The 24,842-nt window shown below is 15.6% G+C and overlaps 1 pseudogene; it reads left to right on the forward strand.

Annotated features, from left to right (window-relative positions):
* Positions 1-7,359: 7,359 nt before the first annotated feature.
* LOC125290328 lies at positions 7,360-14,911 on the forward strand (annotated as a pseudogene).
* Positions 14,912-24,842: the final 9,931 nt, after the last annotated feature.

Genomic DNA, 24,842 nt, shown 5'->3' on the forward strand with positions numbered 1-24,842 from the left:
ACTATAAAAAACAATATTAAAATCATATTTTATATTAATTTTAGGGTTAAATAAAATAATGACAATAATTTGATATATCTAAAATAAAAGAATATTATAACATTTATATTATAAAATATTTTTTCTAATATAAAAAATATAAAATAAATAGTTAATTATATATAATTCTTAAATTATCCATTAATTATAGAGAATCATAATTTATATATTTAATTACTTAATCATATATATATCTTTTAATTTAAATATATTATTGTTAATATTTTTTAAAATATTATTTTTTTGATAAAGATATGGGTTGTTATTTAAAATAATAATCTATATCATATATATAAATTTTTTAATATTTTATTTATTTTAAATTTATGTTTTAAAATACTTATATAAATGAATATTATATAAGTATATGTGTAATAGATGATAGTCTATGTATATATACAATTAATATATATCTTAATGTTTTTATTCTAATTTTTTAGTTTTTTTTCTATTTCAACTTGTTTTATACTTTTAATTTTTATTGTTAAAAATTAAAAGTATAAAAATAATTAATACATATATATTAAATAAATATATTTTAATTATTATAATGATAATTTATTTAGTTATGATTATTAACTTATATTTTTATTTATTCAAAAGTTTTTATGATTAATTTTTCTAATTCATTAAAATTTTTAATAATAATAATGTAAAAAAATTATTCGATAAATTTTTTAATATAAATTCTAATCTTTATGTATTATATCAAATTATATTTATATTATCCATTACATAAAAAAATAAAAAAAATTTGTTTAATTATTATTAACAACAATAATTAATAATGTAAAAAATGTAAAAAAAAATTATCCAATAAATTTTTTAATATAAATTATAATAAATCAATTATTATTTTAAAAAATCATAATCTTTATGTATTATATTAAATTATATTGATATTATCCGTTATATTAAAAAAAATAAAAAAAATTCAATTAATTAATCAGTATTTTCTTTAAATTTTTTTCATAAATTTAAAATTAAATTATTTATAAATTTAAAATTAAAAAAATGAAAAATATTCATATAATAAAAATAAAAATAAACACCCGATAAAAAAATAATATAAATAATTATGACATAAATCATATAAAACACTAAAAATAAGAATAAATGACAACCATAAAATTTTCAAAAATAACAACCATAGTAATAATTTTATGCATAATTTCATTGAATACAGTATATAATAACACAGATGAAGAAAAAATAAAAGCTGCAAAAGAAGAAATTGAAAAAATATCAGATTAGCTTACAGCTGTAATCCAAGAATTAAAAAAAATTCCAGATACTACAACAGAAAAAGAAAAAGACGCAATAAAAAATAGTTTAAAACCATTTTTTGAGACTGATGGTCATCACGAAAAAGCAATCAACCATTTAAATGAATTATAGACCAAATTAAAAACACTAGAATCTACTTTAGAAGATGGAGGAAAAATAAAAACCGATTTAACTGATAAATTATCAATTTTAAATAACGAAATAAAGGGGTTAAACGACGCTGTAATAGATATAAATGACATAACTAAAGACTCATATACTGGTGCAGTAAAAAAATATAAAGAACAATTAAATACCACAGAAACCGCATATTTAAATACATTAGGAATAATAACTAAAGGATTGTCAACAGTTATAAAAGTACTTATAGGAATTGGTTGTGTAGTAGTTGTTATTGCAATAGTATTAATGATATACTGTCTAATAAAAGGTAATTCAAGCGATAAGTAAGTAAGTTTCAGTTTTTAAAAAAATATATTTTTTTATTATATTTTTAATTTATTTAACACAAATATAAATATATGTTAAATATAAATTGAAGTATTGTTCTATTAGCAAAAATGTTTTATGATATAAATATAATAATATCTGAAATAAAATAGTTTCCTATAACAATATCTAACATAAATATACAAGACTTTTTAAATAAAACCTTTATTTTATATCATAATAAACTAAATAAAAGTTTAAATATTTTAATAACTACTATTACTGCAAAAGAATTATGAGAATATAAAAGAAAAATAATTTTAGATAAATTATTACAAGAATTGTTAGATAATATTAACGATTTAAACTATATTTATAATAAATTTGTATTTATTACAACTAAAGAAAAATATGAAATAATTATTAATGAATATTTAATCAAATTAGATTCCTTAAATATAACTCTTATAAAATTAATGAATTTTTTTCAATATAGCTAAAAGTAAAGATAAATCAACTCTTAAGTTTATAATATCATTAATTATTATATTAATTATTATTATTGTTGTATTTATATTTTATTTATATTATTTTGATAATGTAAATGAATTATTAATTTGGTTAAAAAAATAAATTAATTTAAATTTTAATTAAAAATTTTAAAAATTTTAAAAATTTTTAAAAATTTGACTATTATCTATTAATATACATCCCATTCCCGTAATATATTTTAAATTACATACATTTATACTATTAGTTAACTAAGAATACTAATCATTATTTTCTTTATAAAATTTCATACTAAATTTATCTATATCCTATGATGTCACATCTCATAATATACATAATATTCTCGGACAATTATATACCATTAATTTTAATATAGAATTCTCAGGTATAAAATTCTTATAATATTCCATTCTTCCACTTGAACACCCAAATAAATATATTATAGACTTAATGTCCTACTTAATACTATTATAATTAATAATTTTTGTACCATTATTATGTCCCATATAATAAAATATTTTATTATTATATAAATTTGATATATTCTAATACTCTTCTTTTATAAAATCTTTAAATTTTTCATATGTATTTTTTAATTGCTTATCTATATATCATATTTTCTACTTTCCCAACTAATTATTGTTCTTCATTAAATTAATTAAACTTATTACTCTTCTAATTTTTCTATTAAATGTATATTCTATTGGTATATTAAAAAATTTAAAATCTAATAAAAGATAAATTTCTTCCTATGGTATAATTTCTTCATTCTATTTATGTATAATATTCATCTTCTATATTATACACTTTAATATCATATTTGCTATATATCTACTCTTTCATCATATAATCTAATTTTCTTCATTTTCTTTAAGTTTAAACTATTTAGCATAATATATAGTCTTTTCTAAATAATTATTAAAATTATTGAAATCGTTCTATATTAAATCTATTAAATTATTAGAATTTATTCTATATATATTAAATTTATTCTAATAATAAATACATATTAATAAATTATCTGATAATATTCCATATGTCATTATACATTTCTTCATATTCCTTAAATATTTATTAAATTCATTTATATAATCTATAAATTTATAATTATTATTTTTTAGTTTCATATAAGTTCTTATATATGGTAACTATAATTTAAATGAATGTAATATAAATAATTCATTGTTATCTTTTTCATTAATTAATAAATAATCTATTGTTTTTTCTATTAATAAATAATTAAATACATTATACTAATATAAATATTTTTTTCTATCTTTATTAAATAATAAAAAATCATTATAATATATACATTCAATTCTTATTATCTATTTATATTTAATTAATAAATAACTATTTATAATCTATAAATACTTATTATTATATACCGTTACTTTTTTATACTTAATATTATTTTCAAATATTTTTCATACTTTAAAATACTAATAATAATTAATAAATGAAATCTATTTATCTTCTTCATATATTAAATTTTCTAAAAATTTATATATTACTATATATTTTTTCATTTTATTTTTTTTTAAAAATTTTATTCTTTCTAATAAATATTTACTAGTAGATAAATCACCTTCTATTAAACATATAAAATAAATTATTATAAGTAAATTAAATAAACAAAAATAATAAGAATATTTATTATCAAATGAATATGTATTAATATTTTTAATTAAATTTAATAAATAATTACTCTTTTAAAAGTATTATTATATTCATATTTTCCATTAAATATAATATCTAATATTATATTGTTATAATAATGTTTTATATTATTATTCATTAATGCATTAATCATCTAATATCTTATATATAATTCTTTAATATTAATATTATTCTTTAAAAAAACTAAAATATAATTCATGTTTTTTATATCCTATTCTAATATTATCCTATCTATATACTCTATTATAAAATCTATATTGATATTTTTTATTATTTTAATATTCTAAAATATTAAAATATTTTTTATTATTTCTAATTTCTAATTTTTTATTTTTTTATTCAAATTACTTATATGATTAAATATTTTCTATGTTAATAATTCATTTTTATTATCTTTAAAAAATAATAATTCGCATATCAAATATATTATATATTCTAATGAATTATTATAATCCTGATATTTATATAATATTAAAGATATATTAAATATATCTCTATAATACTCTTTCTTATATTTAGTATTATAAATAATTAAATTTTTCATTCTTTTATTAATTTCAATATTAATACTCTATTTTAAAGATAAATATATAAAATTAACTAAAAATAAAATTTCTATATTATTATTATATTTTCATAAATATTCTAAAAAATAAATATTAATTTTAATATTATTTTTTATTAATATTTTACTTATTTTTTTTAAAAATTTACACCCAATATTTATTATATCTTTATCTTCTTTAATATATAATCCAATCATTATTTTATCCTAAAATATTTCATCTTCCATTATATTATTAACTATTATATTATTTTTTTCTCCTAATTCTCCTATAATTTCTATATTATTAAAATAATTTTTTCATGTTATATAATATAAATAAATCTATTTTAAATTTTTATTATTTTTTAAATAATAATCTATCAATAAATAATAATCATATTCTTCATTAATATCATTATCAATATTAAATCTTATAAAATTATAAATTACTGGATTAATAGCTTTATTTATAAACTCCTACTAAAAATTCTATATATTTCTATTTGTTAATACATTATATATATAATTCTAAAAATTTATTTTTTTAATAATTCATTCATTATAACATTTATTTATTAATTTTAATACTAATATAATATTTTCTTTCTATAAAATAAATAAAAAAATTATTTGACTTCTTTTACATTTTAATAATAAAATATTATAAAAATTAATTTTAATAATATTATTTCAATTAAATAATAAAATATAATTTAAAATATCTATAATATCATTTTCTCAATTATCAAATATTTTTATAATAAAATTTAAAAATACTTGTAAATCATTTTCTTTAATATTATTTATATACTAAAATATTATATCTATATTTATAATTTTTTTATTTATTATAAAATATTTTAACTCTACATCTTGAAATATTATTTTATAATTTTGATATTTTAATTTTAATTCAGAAAATAATTTATATAATAAATTAAATTCATAAATATCTTTTCTTTCAATATTCACCATAGTATCTAGAATTTCTTTTATATTTTCTTCTACGTTTTTAATATTTAATATTCAATTTTTAAAACTATCAAAAGACATTTGTGTTAATAATGAAAAAATTAAGAACAATAATATGTATTTTATTAAGTAAATTAGATGCATATGATTGATTTTCTGAACCTGTAGATCATGAAGGATTAAAATTATTAGATTATTTAATAATAGTTAAAAATCCAATGGATTTAGGTACAATAATAAAGAATATAGATAATAATATTTATACTTCAAAAAAAGAAATAGTAGATAATATTAATTTAACATTTGAAAATGCTTTAAAATATAATAATAAACATACTTATATTTATAAATTATCAGATTATTTATATAAACAATTTTAGTTATTATTATATTTTTATTTTAATGAAAATGATATATTAGATAATAAAAAACCAGTATTAAATCAAATATTACCATTAAAACCTAAAATTATTTTTAATAAAGTATCAAATATGTTATTAATATTATTTAATTCATATTTTTCAGAATATTATAAAGAAAATAGATTAAAATTATCTATTAATCTTAATGAAATAATAAAAAATCTAGAAGAAAATAAATATATATATGTAGAAGAAATAATAATAGACTTAAGAAAAATAACTATAGAAATATAGAGTTCATTTACAAAATCACATCTTGTTTATAAATTATCTGTATTATTTCAATTGACTAGTGAATATTTAATAGATCTTATTTATATTACAAATATAAAATATTTTAAATAGAATTGTAATATAAATTATAAAATTTTAGTTTTAGATTCATTTATTAATATTATTGATATAAATAATTTATATGAAAGTTTATTTTTTAGAGAATTAGAAAATAAAATAAATATTTAAATAATTATTATTTTTAATAACTTTGTGTTAATATTTTAAATGACAACCAAAAATATAGACGAATCTTTATATAGTAGATAGCTATATGTACTTGGACATAGTGCAATGTAGAAAATGGCAAATACTAATGTTATTATTATAGGTCTTGATGGCCTTGGTGTCGAAATAGCAAAAAATATAATTTTGTCTGGTATGAAATCGGTATCTTTATTTGATGATACATTAATTTAGGAAAAAGATTTGGGATCATAGTTTTATTTTAATAATGAATTAATAGGAAAAAAGAAAGCAGAATCTTGTTATAAAAAATTATAGGAACTTAATTTATACTGTAAAGTTATGAATTTAGATACTTTAATATTGGATAATATAAAAAATTATAATATTGTATGTTGTTGTAATCAATCGATAGATTATCAGATAAAAATTGATAAAATTTGTATAGAAAAGGATATAAAATTTATTTCAGCTAATACTTATGGTTTTATTGGAATAGTTTTTAATAATTTAAATGAAAATTTTCCTGTTATTGATATTAATGACGAAGAACCTATATCTATTTTTATTGAAAATATTACTAAAGAAAAAAATGCTAAAATTATTATAGATGAAAAAATTCAAATAGAAAATAATAGCGAAATTATATTAAAAGAAATAAAAGGAATGGAAGAATTAAATAATAAAATATTTAAAGTTAAAATAGTTAATGGAATAATAGAAATAGATTTTGATACTCAAAATTTAAATAATTTTTCTTCAGGTTATTTATTATAGTAGAAAGAAAAAAGAAATTTAAATTTTTAGTCTCTAGAAAAATCTTTAGAAAATCCTAAAATAATAGAAATAGAATATAAAACTAAAGAAATTTTATTTTTTATGAATAAAATAAGAGAAAATAAATATAATAATGAAAATATAGAAAATATTTTTAAATTATTAGAAAATGTAGAAGAATTAGATAAAACTTTTTTATTTCATTTATTTAGATGTAATGAATATATATTAGGTCCTATGTGTTCTATAGTAGGAGGAATAGCTGCTTAGGAAATAATAAAAGCAAGTACTAATAAATTTATGCCTATAGAATAGTTTTTATTTATTAATTAGTATTTAACTTTACCATGATAGGTAGAATATAATGAATTAAAAAAATTTAAAACTGAAAATTTTATAAAAAATACAGGAAGATATTAGGATTATATTAATGTATATGGAATAGAATTAATGAATAAAATTTTTTAGATTAAATTATTTATAGTAGGTGTAGGAGCATTAGGATCAGAAGCATTAAAACAATGCGCTATGTTAGGAATAGGAACAGAAAATGGAGAAATTATTATAACAGATGGAGATGTAATAGAGAAATCAAATCTTAATAGATAGTTTTTATTTAGAGAAACTGATATAGGTTAGTATAAGTCTAATGTAGCTAAGAAAGCATGTTTAAATATTAATAAAGATCTTCATATAAGATCATATACTATGAAAATATCTTCAGAAACAGAAAATACATATTCAGATAATTTTTTTGATTCATTAGATTTAATATGAAATGCATTAGATAATGTTGAAACAAGATTATATATAGATAAAAAATGTTTACTTTATAAAAAGCCTTTATTAGAATGTGGAACATTAGGAGCTAAAGGAAATGTTTAGATTATTATACCTTATAAAACAGAAAGTTATGGTAGTACAAGAGATCCTCCTGAATAGTAGATACCTATGTGTACATTAAAACATTTTCCTTATTAGAAGGAACATACTATAGCATGAGCTAGAGATTTATTTGAAGGTTATTTTGTTTCATGTATAGAAGTATTAAATAATTTTCCTATAAAAGAAGGAATAGATGGATAGAAAATAGAAACATATAAAAAAATAATAGAAAGATTTGGAGATTTTCCTATAGAAAAAGATGAATGTATAAAATGAGCACTTGATTTATGATATATATTATTTTATTAGAATATTTAGTAGTTATTATTTAATTTTCCAAAAAACTGTAAGACATAGAGTGGAGAAAATTTTTGACATAATAAAAAAAGATGTCCAGAATTAAAAGAATTTGATATTAGTAAAGAGCATAATTTATATTTTATAATATCTTTAATAAAATTACATTTTAATAATATAAATAAAAACATAGAAGTAACTGTAGAAGATATAGAAAATGTTTTAAAAACTTATAAAAAACAGGAAATTAAATTTAAAAAAATTAGAATAAATACTGATGAAAATAAAAATGAAGAAGATGAAGTAGAAGATGAAGAAATATTAGAAAATATAGAAAATAAAGTTAAAAAAATAATAAAAATTAAAAATTAGAAAAATTTATAGATAGAGCCTATAGAATTTGAAAAGGATTAGGATGATAATTATCATATAGATTTTATTATGTCAGCAGCTAATTGTAGATCAGATAATTATGATATAGAATTAGTAAATAAATATAATTGTAAGAAAATAGCAGGAAAAATTATACCAGCATTATCTACTACTACAACTATAATAATAGGATTTGCTAGTATGGAAATATTTAAATATTATTAGAATATGAAAATCGAATAGTATAGAAATATTTATTTGAATTTATCTGTTCCTTTATTTTTAAGTAGTGAACCAGGAGAATCTGTTATTATTAAAGCTATGATGAATGGAAAAATAGATAAGTTTACTATATGAGATAATTTCGAAATAAAAGGAGATAGAGAAATGTTATTGGATGATTTATTTTTATATATAGAAGAAGAATGTGGATTTCCTAGTATTACATTTTTTACATATGGAAAATTCTTAATATATAATACATTTTTAAGAGAGGAAGAAATAGAAAGAAGATTAACAAGTAAAGTTATAGAATTAATTGAATAGATAAGTCAATAGAATATAAGTAAAGATAAAAAATATTTAATATTTGAATTTTTAGTAGAAGATAATGATGAAGGAGAAGTTAATACATTACCTATTAAGTTTATTATTAATTAATTATATTTTTAAAATTTCAAAAAATTCAATTACGGAAAATAAAAAGAACATAAAAAATTATAATATGTTTTTAATTTTTAATTTATTATTATGAATAATGGTAAGAATGAATACGGATGAAATGGATGAAATTAAAAAATTAAAATCAGAGATTGATAATAAAACTGAAATAATAAAGGAAATAGGGAATATAACAAATGAATTATTAAATACATAGAATAATAATATAATAGATATTACTAGAAATTTATTAAATATTGAAGTATAGAATATAAAAGAAAAAACTGAAAATTTTTAGAAAATTATAAATTAGACATAGGTTATGAAAGTTAAATAGTTATAGAAAGTTAATGAAATATTTTCTAATTTATGTAATAAAAAATTAATAGATTAGATAAACGAAATATAGAGTGATAAATAGATTGAAGATTTTATAAAAACTATTGATAATATATAGTATTTAGATTTAGAAAATATAAAAATATTTGATTATACGTATGAAACATGATATTATTTAAGTATATGATTAGAAGAAGATCATATATGGAATATATTTTGCAATGAATTTAAATTAAAAAAAATAAGTATTGATACTATGTTAAGAATGCGTATATTATTTTATATGTAGAAAAATTCTTCTTATTATATTAAAAAAGAATTAAAATTAATAAATACTTTAGATGATAATTAGTTTTCATCATAGGAAATAAAATTATGAGAAGCTTTAAAAAATGTTTAGATTTTCAGTGAATTTATGATAAAATATTCACATATATGATTAATGGCGAAAGGAATAAATGTAAAAATTCATTTATTATGTGAAAAGATGAATATAGAACCTATAACTAAAAATCAAATAGATACATTTAATGATTCTTTAAAAGAAATAAGTAAATATATAACAATAGGAGAAAAAAATTATTTAAGTTTATATGAAAAGATAACAAGTATTTATATATTAGAAACAATGATATAGACATTTGAAAATATATACGATGAAAATAATTTTATATTAATTAATTATAAAAATCTATATGATAAATTATGAAATGAAGAAATAAGAGAAGAATAGAAAACATTATTAGAATTATATATAGATGAAAATAAAGAATTTGATAAAGATATTAATTTATAGAAAGATAATTTTTTAATAATACCTAAAGATAATGAAATATTTTTTTTAGAAACTGGAAAAAAATGACAACAATAGATTAATATAGAAATAATAAAATATGTAGAATATGTAAGATTTATAATAAATAAAATAAAATCAATTAAAAAAATAAGTAAAAAAGGAGAAAAAATAAAAGAAGAAGAAAATTTAATAGATAAAACAAATACAGATATAGTTTCTAAAGTTGATTTATTAATTGCTAATTATTAGAAAATATAGAAAATATTTAATAAAGATTTAAAATTTGAATTATGCATGAATAGAATATTATTAAATAATATATATAGAAAAATATAGATAAAAATTAAAATAATAATAAAATTATTAAAATAGTTAAATATAAAAAGAAATAAATTATTTTGACATTATGAAGAATTATAGAATTTAATAAATAGTTTATTAGAATTTGAATATATATAGATAGATAAGCGATCAGATTTAATAGATGATTATTTTAAAATATAGAAAAATAATTCATTTGTAGTAACATGTATTTTTTTATTTATAGTAATAGCAATATTTACATTTTAGATTTTATACATTTATTATTGGTCAAGAAAATTATAATTAAATTTTTTTTATGTATTATTAATGAAGAGTGTTTAAATTGTTTTATGTATCGATATGTATAAATAGAACATTATTCTTTCAGGTTTAGAAGAAGATGAAGTAAAGACTTAGAGATAGAAATATGGAAAAAATGAGTTTCCAAAAGAACAGGGAAATAGTATTTTAAAGATTTTTTTCAGTTAGTTTGAGGGATTGTTTATTGTAATATTAGGAATAACAATTTTTATATCTATATTAATGCATTATATAGGAAAATAGAAAGAAAATCCATTAATAGAACCAATAGGAGTATTTTCAATTTTATTATTAAATGCAATAATAGGAACAATATAGGAAGTATAGACTAATAATAGTATAGAAAAATTAAAAGAATATAATCCAGAAAAAGCACTTGTATTACGTAGTAAAATATGAAATTATATAAATTTTGAAGAATTAGTTGTAGGAGATGTAGTAAAAATATCTTAGGGAGATAAAATACCAGCAGATTGTTCTATAATATAGATAGAATCATCAGTATTAGAAGCGAATGAATCTATTATGACAGGAGAATCAAAATCTGTAAATAAAATATCTAGTATTAATAATATGACAATAGATTTAGGATATTTTAAAAAAGATAAATTATATAGTGGTACAATATTAGATGAAGGATAGTGTGTTTGTATAGTTATAGATGTTGGATTAAGTACTGAATTAGGAAAAATATATCAAAGTTTATAGAAAATGGAAAAAATTAAAACTCCATTAGAAAAATAGTTAGATGATTTTTCAAATACATTATCAAAATTAATTATTATATTATGTGCATTAATATGAATATTTAATATTCATAATTTTCAAAAAAATGGTAATGGTAGTTTTCTATTAGGAGCATTATATTATTTAAAAATTTCAATATCATTAGCTGTAGCTGCTATACCAGAAGGATTACCTACAGTAATAACAACATGTTTAGCATTAGGTACATAGAGAATGGCAAAAAATAATGCTTTAATAAAAAAATTACATTCCGTAGAAACTTTAGGATGTACTACTGTAATATGTACAGATAAAACAGGTACATTAACAACAAATAATATGAAAGTAGTTTATTTATAGTTTGATTCATATATTTTAAAAAATGATAATGATTTTTTAATAAATTATCCAAATCATATTTTACTTCCGGAAATAATAAAATCTGTTTGTTGATTATGTAATTCTTCTATTATTAATATAGATGAAAATAATAATGAATGAAATAAAGTTTCTGGTTCTGGAACAGAAATAGCTTTAAAATGTTTATTTATTGATAAGGAATTTGTATAGAATATGACAAATAATATAGAAATAATAAAAATTTTTTCATTTAATTCTACTAGAAAAATGATGTCCGTAATAATTAAAAATAAACTTACAAATAAATTTTATATATATTCTAAAGGAGCTCCTGAAATTATTATGAATAAATGTCAAAATTATTTAACTACAAAAAATGATGAAATTAAAAATTTTCATTTAAAAAGTATTCAATATCAAGAAAATATTTTAAGTTATAATAAACAAGGATTTAGATCAATAGCATTAGCATATAAAGAAATAACTTCAGAAGATATTACAAAAGAAGAAATAAAAACAGAATATTCTATTTTAGAAAATAATTTAACATTTTTAGCTTTATTACATTTACAAGATCCACCTAGAGAAGGATTAGATAAAATTTTTAAATTATGTGAAGATGCGAATATAAGAATTATTATGTTAACAGGTGATAATAAAGTAACAGCACAAGCAATAGGTAAATAGATAGGTATAATAAATAATGATGATTTATTAAATACTTGTTATAGTTCAAATGAATTTTTTACTTCTACTACTGATGAAAAAATAAATTCCGTAAAAATTATTTCAAGAATGACACCATTACAAAAAAATAAATTAATAAATATATTACAAGAAAAAAAAGAAATAGTTGCTATGACTGGAGATGGAGTTAATGATGCTCCTGCATTAAAAAATGCTAATATAGGAATTTGTTTAGGTCAAAATAGTGCTTCTATAGCTAAAGATTCAGCTTCTTTTATATTAGAAAATAACAATTTTGAAACTATTTTATATGCAATAGAAGAAGGTAGATAGATATATAACAATATAAAACAATTTATAAGATATATGATAAGTTGTAATTTAGGAGAAGTATTAACAATAACAATTTCTACAATATTTCTTAATCTTCCTTTAAATTTCTTTAGACCTATACATTTATTATGAATAAATTTAGTAACAGATGGTTTACCAGCTATAGCGTTAGGTATTACTAAAGCAAATACTAATGTAATAATGAAACAATCTCCTAGAAAAAAAGATGAAAAAATAATTAATAATAATTCGATATTTAGATATATAATAATAGGGTTATACATAGCAATAGCTACAATTTCAATATATATTTATAGTATCAAAAGTAATAATTTAAATTTTAAAAATTTAGCATAGTCTTATAAATGTAATATAAATAATCCACCTCAATGATGTTCAATTTTAAATAATCCAATACATAATACAATGGCAGTAACTACTATAGTAATGGCAGAGATGTTTAATGTATTTAATTGTTTAGATGATTTAGAATCTATAATAATTGTTTCTCCTTTTGTTAATATTTATTCAATAATAGCAGTATTAACTTCAATATTATTGCATTTGTTTACATTACATAATTCATATTGTCAAAAATTATTTAATTTAACTCCTTTATCATTATCTGATTGATTTAAAATAATAATGATCACTTTTCCTATAATACTAATAGAGGAATTAATAAAATATTACAATAGACATGTAAATAAAAGTTACAAATTATTTAAATAAGAATATTTTTTGTTAATAGAATCAATTTCATATACTTCTCTTAAATTTTTAACCTGGCTAGTTTCATCATATATAATACTATTAAAATTTAATAAATCATCTATATTAATCTTAGTTTGTATGTTTTCGTTTGATATCTTTTTTCTTTTTTTATTATGATTTTTTCTTTTCTATCTCATCACAAAATAATTTTTACATAAAAATTATAAAATAAAATCTAAAAATAATTATTATATAATTGCTTCTTCTTTAATTTGTTCTTCTTCACCTAACTAACTCTATTTATACTAAACTGCGATTTTTCAGTAATAAATATATCCACATATTGTTCCTAAATGAATAAACAATGCTAATCAATAAAACATTCTTTTTAAACCCCCATATTTTACATCTCCACCTGATTTTAAAGGGTTAGATATTACATTAATTATACCAAACAAATTATATAATAAATAAAACCCCTATATTCCATAATTTACTACAAAAAATAACCATCTAATTTTATTAAAACCAAAACAAACTAAATTATGATACTAACAATATCATCCAATAAATGCAAAAACTATTCCTGATGCACATAAAATAACATTTATAATAAAAACAATAATTCCATTTAAAGGGTCAGAAAATATATTAAAAAAATCTCCTATTAAAACAAGTGCATAAGTTATCACAAATAGACCAAATACATACGATAAATGTTTCATATCTTCTTTATATTCTTCTGGTATATCATTCTTATTATAATAAATAATTGGAAAAAATGGTGGAAAATTTGATTCTTTTCCTGTATTTAACTAACTTCTAGTATCATCAACTTTTTTTTTAGTATTTTGTGCTTTTTGTGCTACATTATGCATTTTTCTTGCTGTTTTTAAATTGTTTTCAATGTCTGATGGTACTAAATCTTTCATAAAATATTTGATTTCTAATTTGTGTTTAAAAATGTTTTTTACAATTTTAGAAAATATAAAATAGAAGTTTAATGAGAATATTTTTATAATAATAATATTGTTTAATTTATATGGGTTAAAAATTAATCGTGAATCATAGTATACATAGTATATATTATTTCTTAATTTACTTTTTTTATATTATATAAATTATGAAATATTTTTAGATTTGAAGAATGAAAAAGAATAGATTAAAAATAGATTAGATTATTTAAAAAAATTATTTAAATAGCAAGAAATAGATTTATCAACTTTAAAAAAATTATTTTTAGATGAAAATCTTGTAGTAGATAAGATTAAATTTAATTTAAATTCATTATTAGAAAGTAAAGAAGAAATAAATAAAAATATTGATATTTTATTTAAAAATTTAGAAGAATTAAATAAAAATTATTTAGAATATAAAAATAGTTTAAATAAAAAAATAAATTCAATATTTAATGATATTAAACAAATGGGAACAATAACAAATAAATCAATAGATAATAAAAATAAATTAGAATATTTAAAAGCTTATCGTAATGCATTAAAAGAGAAATAAATAAATAATTTAACACTGAAGAAAATGGAAAAAATTAATTTATTATTTTCTCAACTAGAAAAGGAATTAGTCGATGAAAAATTAGACAATATAATAAAATATATAGACAATATAAAGAAGGAATGTAATATTATAAAAAATAATATTTCTATTGATATTTACAGCTATAAAAGAGAAAATCTAAAAAAATTATTAAATCAATTTAATTTAAAGAAAAGAAAACAAAAAGATATAAAGAGATTTAATAAAATAAAAATAAAATTTGAAACTTTACCTATTTTTACAGAGGATATTCCTGAAGAAGAAAATGAAGAAGAAAAAATAGATAAAAATAATTTTGATGATATAGAGCAATTATTTAAATTATTTAAAGTAAAGGATTTATTTCTTAATTATTTAGAAAAAAATTTATTAGAAAATAATAATCTTACAGAGGAATAGAAACATAAAATTATTAATTATTTAATATTAGATGATAAAAAACTTATTAAATTTGATAAAATATTGGAATATTATTATTATAATTCTTTTTTATTAATTACTATTTATGATAGATATTTAGAGAATAAATTGAATAATATTAATTTAGATGATAATAAATTAAATAAAATAATAAATAAAACAAAGAACAATATAGAAAATATAAATGTTTATCTTATATGATTACAAAATAATTATTTAAATATTTACAATGATAATAAGAAAGAAATTGATGAAAAAAATTTATCACATTTTAACAGTGAATGAAAAAAGATAATAAATTATATAATAAAAAATAGTATTATTATTGAACAAAAAATAGAATGTTATATTTATTTAATTTATAATTTATTACTTAATGATTATTTTATAGCAGCATATAATTATTTTTTTAAAATTGATAAAGAAGATTTTCAATGTATTAATGAAACATATATTCAAATATTATATAATAGATTAATTGTATTATTTTCTATTAAATTTTATGAAAGAAATATGTATAAGGAAACATATTATTTTCTTTATAACATTATTAATTATAAGGACATTGATATTTTATTAGGTCAAGATAATTTAAATCAAATTTTAAAAAAGAAGAAACCTTTTTATATTAATAAAAAATTTTATTTTAATATTCAAAATTTAAAAATAAATTATATTACTTCAGGTTATTTAATAAATCCAAATATTAGTTTAACATTTTTAAATATAAAAGATAATATAGAAAACAATATAATAAATTTATTTTCTTCTATTAGAATGTGTAAATTTGAAAATTTAAATAAATTTACAAAAAAATTAAATTTAGATAAAAAATTAATAGAAAAATATAAAAATATAAGTTTAGAAAAATGAAAAAAAGAAAATTAGATTTTTTTAGAAAATATTAGTTATCTTAATTAATTTTTAAAATTGAATAATTTTTATAAATTATAATAATTTCTTTTTTATTCTATTTTATAAAAAATAATTTTTTATTATTAATATAAAATTCTTTATATTTTTCAAATTTATTATTATAAATTATTATTTTATCAAGACATATACTAATATAATGATAACTACTATTATTTCTTATTATATTAAAATAAAGTGCATGCTATTTATTTATTTCTTGAGTTATTTTTTTAAATAACAATAATTGAAATATTTCTTCATCAAAATAATAACAATAAATATTATTTAAAAAATCTTGAACATATACTAAAGAATTTATGCATTTTATATTAACTACGTATCATTTCAATCTAATAAAACATCTTTCTTCTAATTTATTATCGAAATAACTATAAACAATAACTTTAAATCCTATTCCTAATATTAAATATTTATCATTTATAGAAGAAGAAACATATACATTACTTAATATTTCATTATCATATATTAAATTAAACTAATTATCATATAAATAAATTTCACTTTTAGATATTTGATGTTCTGTACTATCTAAAATAGTACTTACAAATAAAAAAGATAAAAATTCTTTATTTTTTATTTCATTAATATCTATAACGCTTTGATATTCTATTTCATTATCATCTGTAGCAATAGGTATAGCTTTTAAATTATCAAAATAAAAAGTGGGTCTATTTACATTCTATAATTTTATAGAATTTATAGAACTTACTAATCATTTTAAAATAATATTTTGTAAAAATTTTAAATTTTCATCTAATATAAATAATATATTTTTATTATTATAAATTATATGATTATTAAAAATATTAATAAAATCTATTTTATAATTTAAAAATTTATAAAAATGAGTAAAATATTTAAAAATCTAGAATGTATTTGTTATAATAAAATTATTATTAATAATTCAAAAATTTTCTAAATTTAATTTTATTACATTTCAAGATATATCTATTATATTATCATATAAAATCACATAAATAGAATTTTCAAACTATAAAATAATTCTATTATACATTTTATTTGTTTTTATTATTTTAGTATTTCATTGTATCATTTCATATAATTCCTATTTAACAAAATTATATTTATATATACTATAATCTTTTATTATATATAAAATATTATTAATAAAAATAAAATTTAAAATATTTTCTATTACATAAAAATTATCCTAATAAAAAATTGAAATTTTATTTTTATAGTATAAAATAGTATAAATATTATCAAAATAATAATAACATTCTAAATCAAGTAAAAAATTATTATCTATTTTTATATTTTTAATTATTTTCAATTCATTAAATATTAATAAATTATCATCGTAAACAATTACTATAATAGGATAAAAAGTAAAAAATAAAAATTTTTTATTAATTTTATATTCTCATTTTATTTTATTATTTAAGTCATATAAACCAATAGAAGTTGAATAAACATATAAAATATCATCATTATAACAAAATAATTTATTAAAAGATAAATTAATCTATTTATTAGAAATCATTTTATTATTTTCTAAAATAAAATAATTATTTTTATTATAAATTATACTTCTATTATTATTTCAATGACAGCCTAATATTTTCATATTTTTATTTTCTATAAATTCTAAAATATTCTATTTTATTTCTATTAAAGTATAATTTATATCTTTTCTTATTAAATATGAAATATTATTTAAATATAAGATTTCTGGAATTTGAAAATTATTTCATTTTTTTAAAATTTTTATTTCTTCTTGAATATTTATTATATAACAATATAATATTTTAGAAAATAATAAATAAATATTTTCTTTAATATATATAATTTTTATAGTACTATCATGAGTTTTTAATATTTTATTTATTATAAAATTATTTTTTTCTATAATTATTTTAAAAACATCTCCATCCTAATTAACAGCTAATAAATTATTATCAAGATAAATTTTTAAATTAATTGTATTAAAATTAATATTTTGATTTTTATTTAATTTTAATATAGAATTATTAGATATTAAAAATACTTCTGGTATAAACATATTATTGTCAAATAAAACAAAAAATTTTTTAAATGAATAATTAAATAATTTTGTGGAATGTATATAATCTGTATTAAGATATCTTTTTATAATAAAATTTGTATCTTTTAATAAATCTTCTCTACCTTTATATATTAAATATTTCTAACATAATACAAATATTTCATATTCTTTCTATCTTTTTATTATTTCAAAATTTCAAATATTTATAATAATTTGATCAGATAAATCTCAAATATTTTCTTTTATAATAATATTATTTTCTATAATAAAAATGAATAAAGAAAGTACATTAAAAGTACTTATAATTATTATATTATCTTTTATTCTTACTTTTTTCTATTTTATTTCCTTTATGTTTAAATAAGAGAAAAGAATTATTAATTAAATCTGATAAATAAACTTCATTTTTTTCTGTTATATATAATAATTTATTATTAAATTTATAAGATTTTATTATTTTATCAGTTCAAATAATATTAAATAACTAATTAGTTTTATAAATTCTAATTTCTATACATATATTCTTAATTAAAATAATATATTCATCTATAAAGATAATGTTTTTATATTTTTTATATATTGTATTTGAATTTTATTTATATTTAACATAAATTTATCACTATGGATGATATAATTTGAGATTGTATTTCAAAAAATTGTAGTTATAAATTACCTATTAATAAAAAAGTATCTCTATGTAGTAATAAATATAATGTAAGTGGAAATTGTTCTAAAAAATTTTGTCCTTTAGCTAATAATATTTATTCTACTGTTAGAATAGTAAAAGATAAAATTTATCTTTATATTAAAAATTATAAAAATAATGTATCAATTTGAAATAAAACTTTAATAAATGATAAAAATGAAATAAAAAAATTAGTTAAAAAATTTCCTAATCATTTAAAAAAAAGAACTTTATTAAGATATAAAAGATTAAAAGAAATAAAAAATAATATTAAAAGATTAAAAAATAAAAAAAATAAAGAAATTTTAATACCTAAAATTAAAAAGAGAGATAAAAAAGAATATAGTAAAGAAAGAAAAGCTTTAAAAACTTTAAATATTGAATATACTATAAAAAATGAATTAATAAAAAGAAATAATGAAAGATTAAATATGATTGAAATAAAAAAATTAAATTTAGAAGAAGAAATGATAAATATTGAAGATTTTAATTATATATAAAATATTTTAAAAATATTTATTTAAAATAAAAATATTCATAAACGTTTCTAATTTAGGTCATCCTTCCTAATATTCAAAATAAGTTTTGAATACTTGAAATAATTTTTTTAAATTTTTTTCAGTGATTTTTATATTATCAAATTTTATATTAAATAAATTATTTTTTATTTTGATTTCATATCATTTATTATTTAAATTATTTATATCTTTAAATAATTTTCAACCTTTAAATTCTAGAATTTTTTTATCTTTATAAATTATTTTTTCTATTATTAATGTTCCTATCTATAAATATTTTGCTTTATTCATATCTTTTAAATTAAAAATATTCTAGTTTCTTATTATATTTATAGCTAAATAATTATTTCTTTTTATTATATAATTATTTTGATTAATAGTATAAAATCCATATTCATAACTCTATAAATTATTTTTATTAATTATTTTTTCATTAGTCAAATCTGTATCTAATATATGTTCCTTACAACAAAATATTTTTTTAGAATTATTAGTAAAAATTCAATTTTTACTAATACAATGTAAATGTCTATATTCTTTACAATCTTCATTAAAACAAAATATATTTGCATATTCTAATTTACATCAAGTACACATAATATTTTTATTTAATTCTATTAAAGATTTAAATGTAAAAACAGGAATTTTTGGAATTTTTATATATGTTCATATGGCGCATACTATATGTATTCAATCATCCTATAAAAAAGGTATCAAACTTTCTTTAGCATTTTTACATATAAAACAAATTCTATTATCTATTTTATTTTTAAACTTATTTAATTTCTAAATTTCTATTTTTTGCATTATTTTACTTATCTTAAATTTTAAAAAAATTTTATTATCTGTTTCAAAATCTTTTTTTCAAAATATATTATATTCATCTAACTATAAACAAATAAAACATGTAAAAAATTTATAATCATTTTTTCTATTAATATTTAATATTTCCTAATTCTACTCTAAACAACTTTCATGTAAACTTTTATTACAAATATTACACTATATTATTTTATTATTTAAATCTCTATTACAAATAAGACATAAATTTTTATTTAAAATTTTAAAACAATTCTTACAATTTTTCTAATTACATTCAATGCATTGATCACAAGAATAACAAATATTACCCACATTCTTCTAACACTTATTATGCGATATCTTTTTACAAAATGAACATTTAAATATATCTAATTTATCTAATATTTCTATATTACATATTTCACATACTAAACAATTAGGACAAAAATCATTAATATAAATTAAATTATTATCATTTAAACAATAAGTATGATAAGAAGAATAACAAGATAAACATTGTATCAATTCATTCTTACTATATGATAAACAAATTGAACAAAATATTTTTTTATTAAATTCTAAAATATTTCTATAAATTATTCTCTAATTTAAAATATAATTTTTTCTTTGTAAATTATTATAACATATTATACAATAATTATCTCATTCCTAATTATATAAACAATTCTTATGTATTTTTACTTGACATTTTTTACATTTTTTATATAAATTTTTATTAAGCTTTATTTTAAAATATATTTCTGTATTTTCATATCTAATACATAATATATTATGAATATTCTTATGAATTTCTGGAATAAAAATATTACATTTTTCACATTTTTTAACCTAAAATTTATTAATATTTACCTAACAATTTATACAATTATTATAACATTCTAAACAACATAATTTTATATCAAATAATTTATATTTTTTTCATATTATTTTAATACAATTATAATGCTTATATGTATTACAAATCTAACAATGAAAATTTTCATATTCTATTTTTTGACTACAATAATAACAATTCTCATACTAACTTTCATAAATAATTTCATATTTACTATCTATATCTATATCAAATATTTCCGTATTTTTTCTTAACTAAATACTAATTTTATTAGTATCTTTATTAAAATCTATTATTTTAAATTTTTTACTATTATAAATTATCTTATATGCCTTTATATTAATTAAAACCTCTTCTATTAATAAATTTTTATTTTTTATTTCCTTATTCTAAAAATTAATTATTATTTTCTTATATAATGTAATATAAGAAAATTTCTTTTTTATATTAATTTTTTCATTTATTATTTTTTCAATATTATTACTATTGTTTTCTATTAAAATAACATTTTTTCCTTTATTTTCTTTTTTTAAACAAAAGAAAAATAAATAAAAATCTTCAATATCTTTCATATCTATTACCTCATTTTTTTCATTATAAATTTTTAATTTTTTAATAATTTTAATATAATTAAAAATAATTTTACCAATATTTCATTTATTCTTAATTAAAAAGAAAATAATAAAAATAATAAAATCATTTTTATCGCTTAACTATAAATTTTTAATAATATAATTATCTTCAGATATATTAATATTAGATGAACCAATTATAAATAACATTTTGTTATTATTTATTATTTTATTAATTCTATAATATATTTGTTTTTCCATACTTTTAATATTTTTTTCTTCAACTTTTGTTTCTTCTTTTTTATTATTATTATTATTAAAATCTTCAGATTTTTGTAGTATTTTTCTAGGAACATATGTTAAATTTAATTTTTCAGGATTTAATACACCAATATATTTAAATTCTCTTGAAATATATTTTTCTTTATCTTTTTTCATTTTGTGGTTATTAAAAAATAAAAAAAAATAAAATATTTAATCTAAATATATTTCATTATATTTTCCCATAACATCAATATCAAATAAAGCTTTTTTTCTTAATAATTTAGTACCTGATAATCAAGATTTAACCATTCATTCTTCCTTTTTTATATAATTATTCTTAGTACTCTATAAAGAACAAAACATTTTAGCTCCATATATACATAATGCTTCATAATATTTTTCATCTATTTCTAAAATATTAATTTGATTAATATCTATTTTATTTTCTTTAAAATAATTTAATAAATTATTATGTAATTTCTATTCTAATTCTTTATTAAATGAATTATATAATAAAATTCTTTGAACAAAAAATTCAAATAAAGAAAAATTTTCTAATTTCATTAAAGAATAAACAATTGCCTTCTCTAATGTTAATAAAGTATCTAAAACATCCGGAACAAATTGAAATGATTCTATAAAATATGCATCCATATTGAATTTATTTTCCTTTTCTCCTTTTTTTCTTTTTTGAATTAATTTCTAATATGTATTTCAATCAGAAATTGATTTGTCTAATCTTAAATTATTATATAAAATTTCATCATAATCACAACTTTCATATTCTAATCCTAAATTATTAACTTTTTCTTTTAATTTATCTTCATCAAAAAATATATCAAAATTATTAACATCTTTCTTACCATATGGTAATACTATTTTAGTATATACCAATTCTATACAATCTTTTATACATACAATTCTAATATTATTATACCCTATATCAACAATACAAACAGATATTAATTTAATAGCAATAGTACATAATACAGTTTCTAAATGAAAATAAATACCTTTAAAATTATATTCAAATATTTTATTAATTATCATACTTAAAATATTACTTCTTCATTGCGTAGGTATAATAAGACATAAATTATAATCTTTAATATCGACATTTAATTTTAATAATAATTTATTAAAAATTAACATAAATAAATCCATTCCATTTATTCTATTCTCTATATTAATATTATTTTCTCTATATAAATTACTATTAACATTTTCTGTATATATCTAATTTGATAAATATAATGTCATTTTAAACTAATATGCTCCTGGATTGAATATTATAATATTTTTATCTAATTCTAAATTCATTCCTTCATTCAATGTTGATTCTAACATTTTATAACTATAAAAACACTAAGAAGTTAATGACTGATAATAAAAATGAAACTAATAAAAAAATTGAATTACATTATAAATATATAATCTATAAATTAAAAAAAGAAAGTATTATAAAAAAAGAAATAGAAATTGTTAAAAAATATTTAAAAGATTTAGAAAGTAAAATAAATAAATATTTATATGCAAAAAAGAAATATAAAAATTCAGCTAAAGAATTAAAAACTATTTTAATAAAATTAGATGAAAAAAAATATAAAAATTATACTTTAAAACAAATAAATCAATTATGTATTAATAAATATAAATAAATATATTTTAATAACACAAACAAATGAAAAATCAATATCTAAATATAAATGCAAGCGTTTATTGCCCTAGTAGAGATTAGAAAAAAATTACTGATAAAAATGTTAATTTAATTTTTAATGAATTAAAAAATGAAAATAACATTTTAGATCATGATAAATTTTTATTTTATCTTAAACATACAAATGATAATTTATTAGGACCTAAAAATAATGTAACTGATAATAATGTAAAATCATTTTTAAAACTAATATCTGAAAATGATAGTGGATTAGTTGATAAAGATAATTTTAAATGTGCTTTAATTTTATTTCCAGGATTTTTAAATTTCTTTATATCTTTATTAGAATATTTAAATTCTAATAATAATACAAGATTTGATTCTTCCATATTAGAAATAAAAAATACAAATAGTTTACATGAAAAAAATCATGTTAAAAATAATAATAGAAAAATTTATATAGATAAAGAAGTACAAAGTAAGAAAAGAAAGAAAAAATCCTTTTGTTTTTAATTTATTATTTTTTATGATTAATTTCTTTTATTCGCCCTTCCTTTTCTTATTTTGTACTTCTTTATCTATATAAATTTTTCTATTTTTAAATTTATGTAAATTTTTAAAAAAATAATTAATTAGAC

The sequence above is a fragment of the Alosa alosa genome, unplaced genomic scaffold, assembly GCF_017589495.1.
Source record: "Alosa alosa isolate M-15738 ecotype Scorff River unplaced genomic scaffold, AALO_Geno_1.1 AALO_1.0_unplaced_4, whole genome shotgun sequence".
Lineage (NCBI taxonomy): Eukaryota > Metazoa > Chordata > Actinopteri > Clupeiformes > Clupeidae > Alosa > Alosa alosa.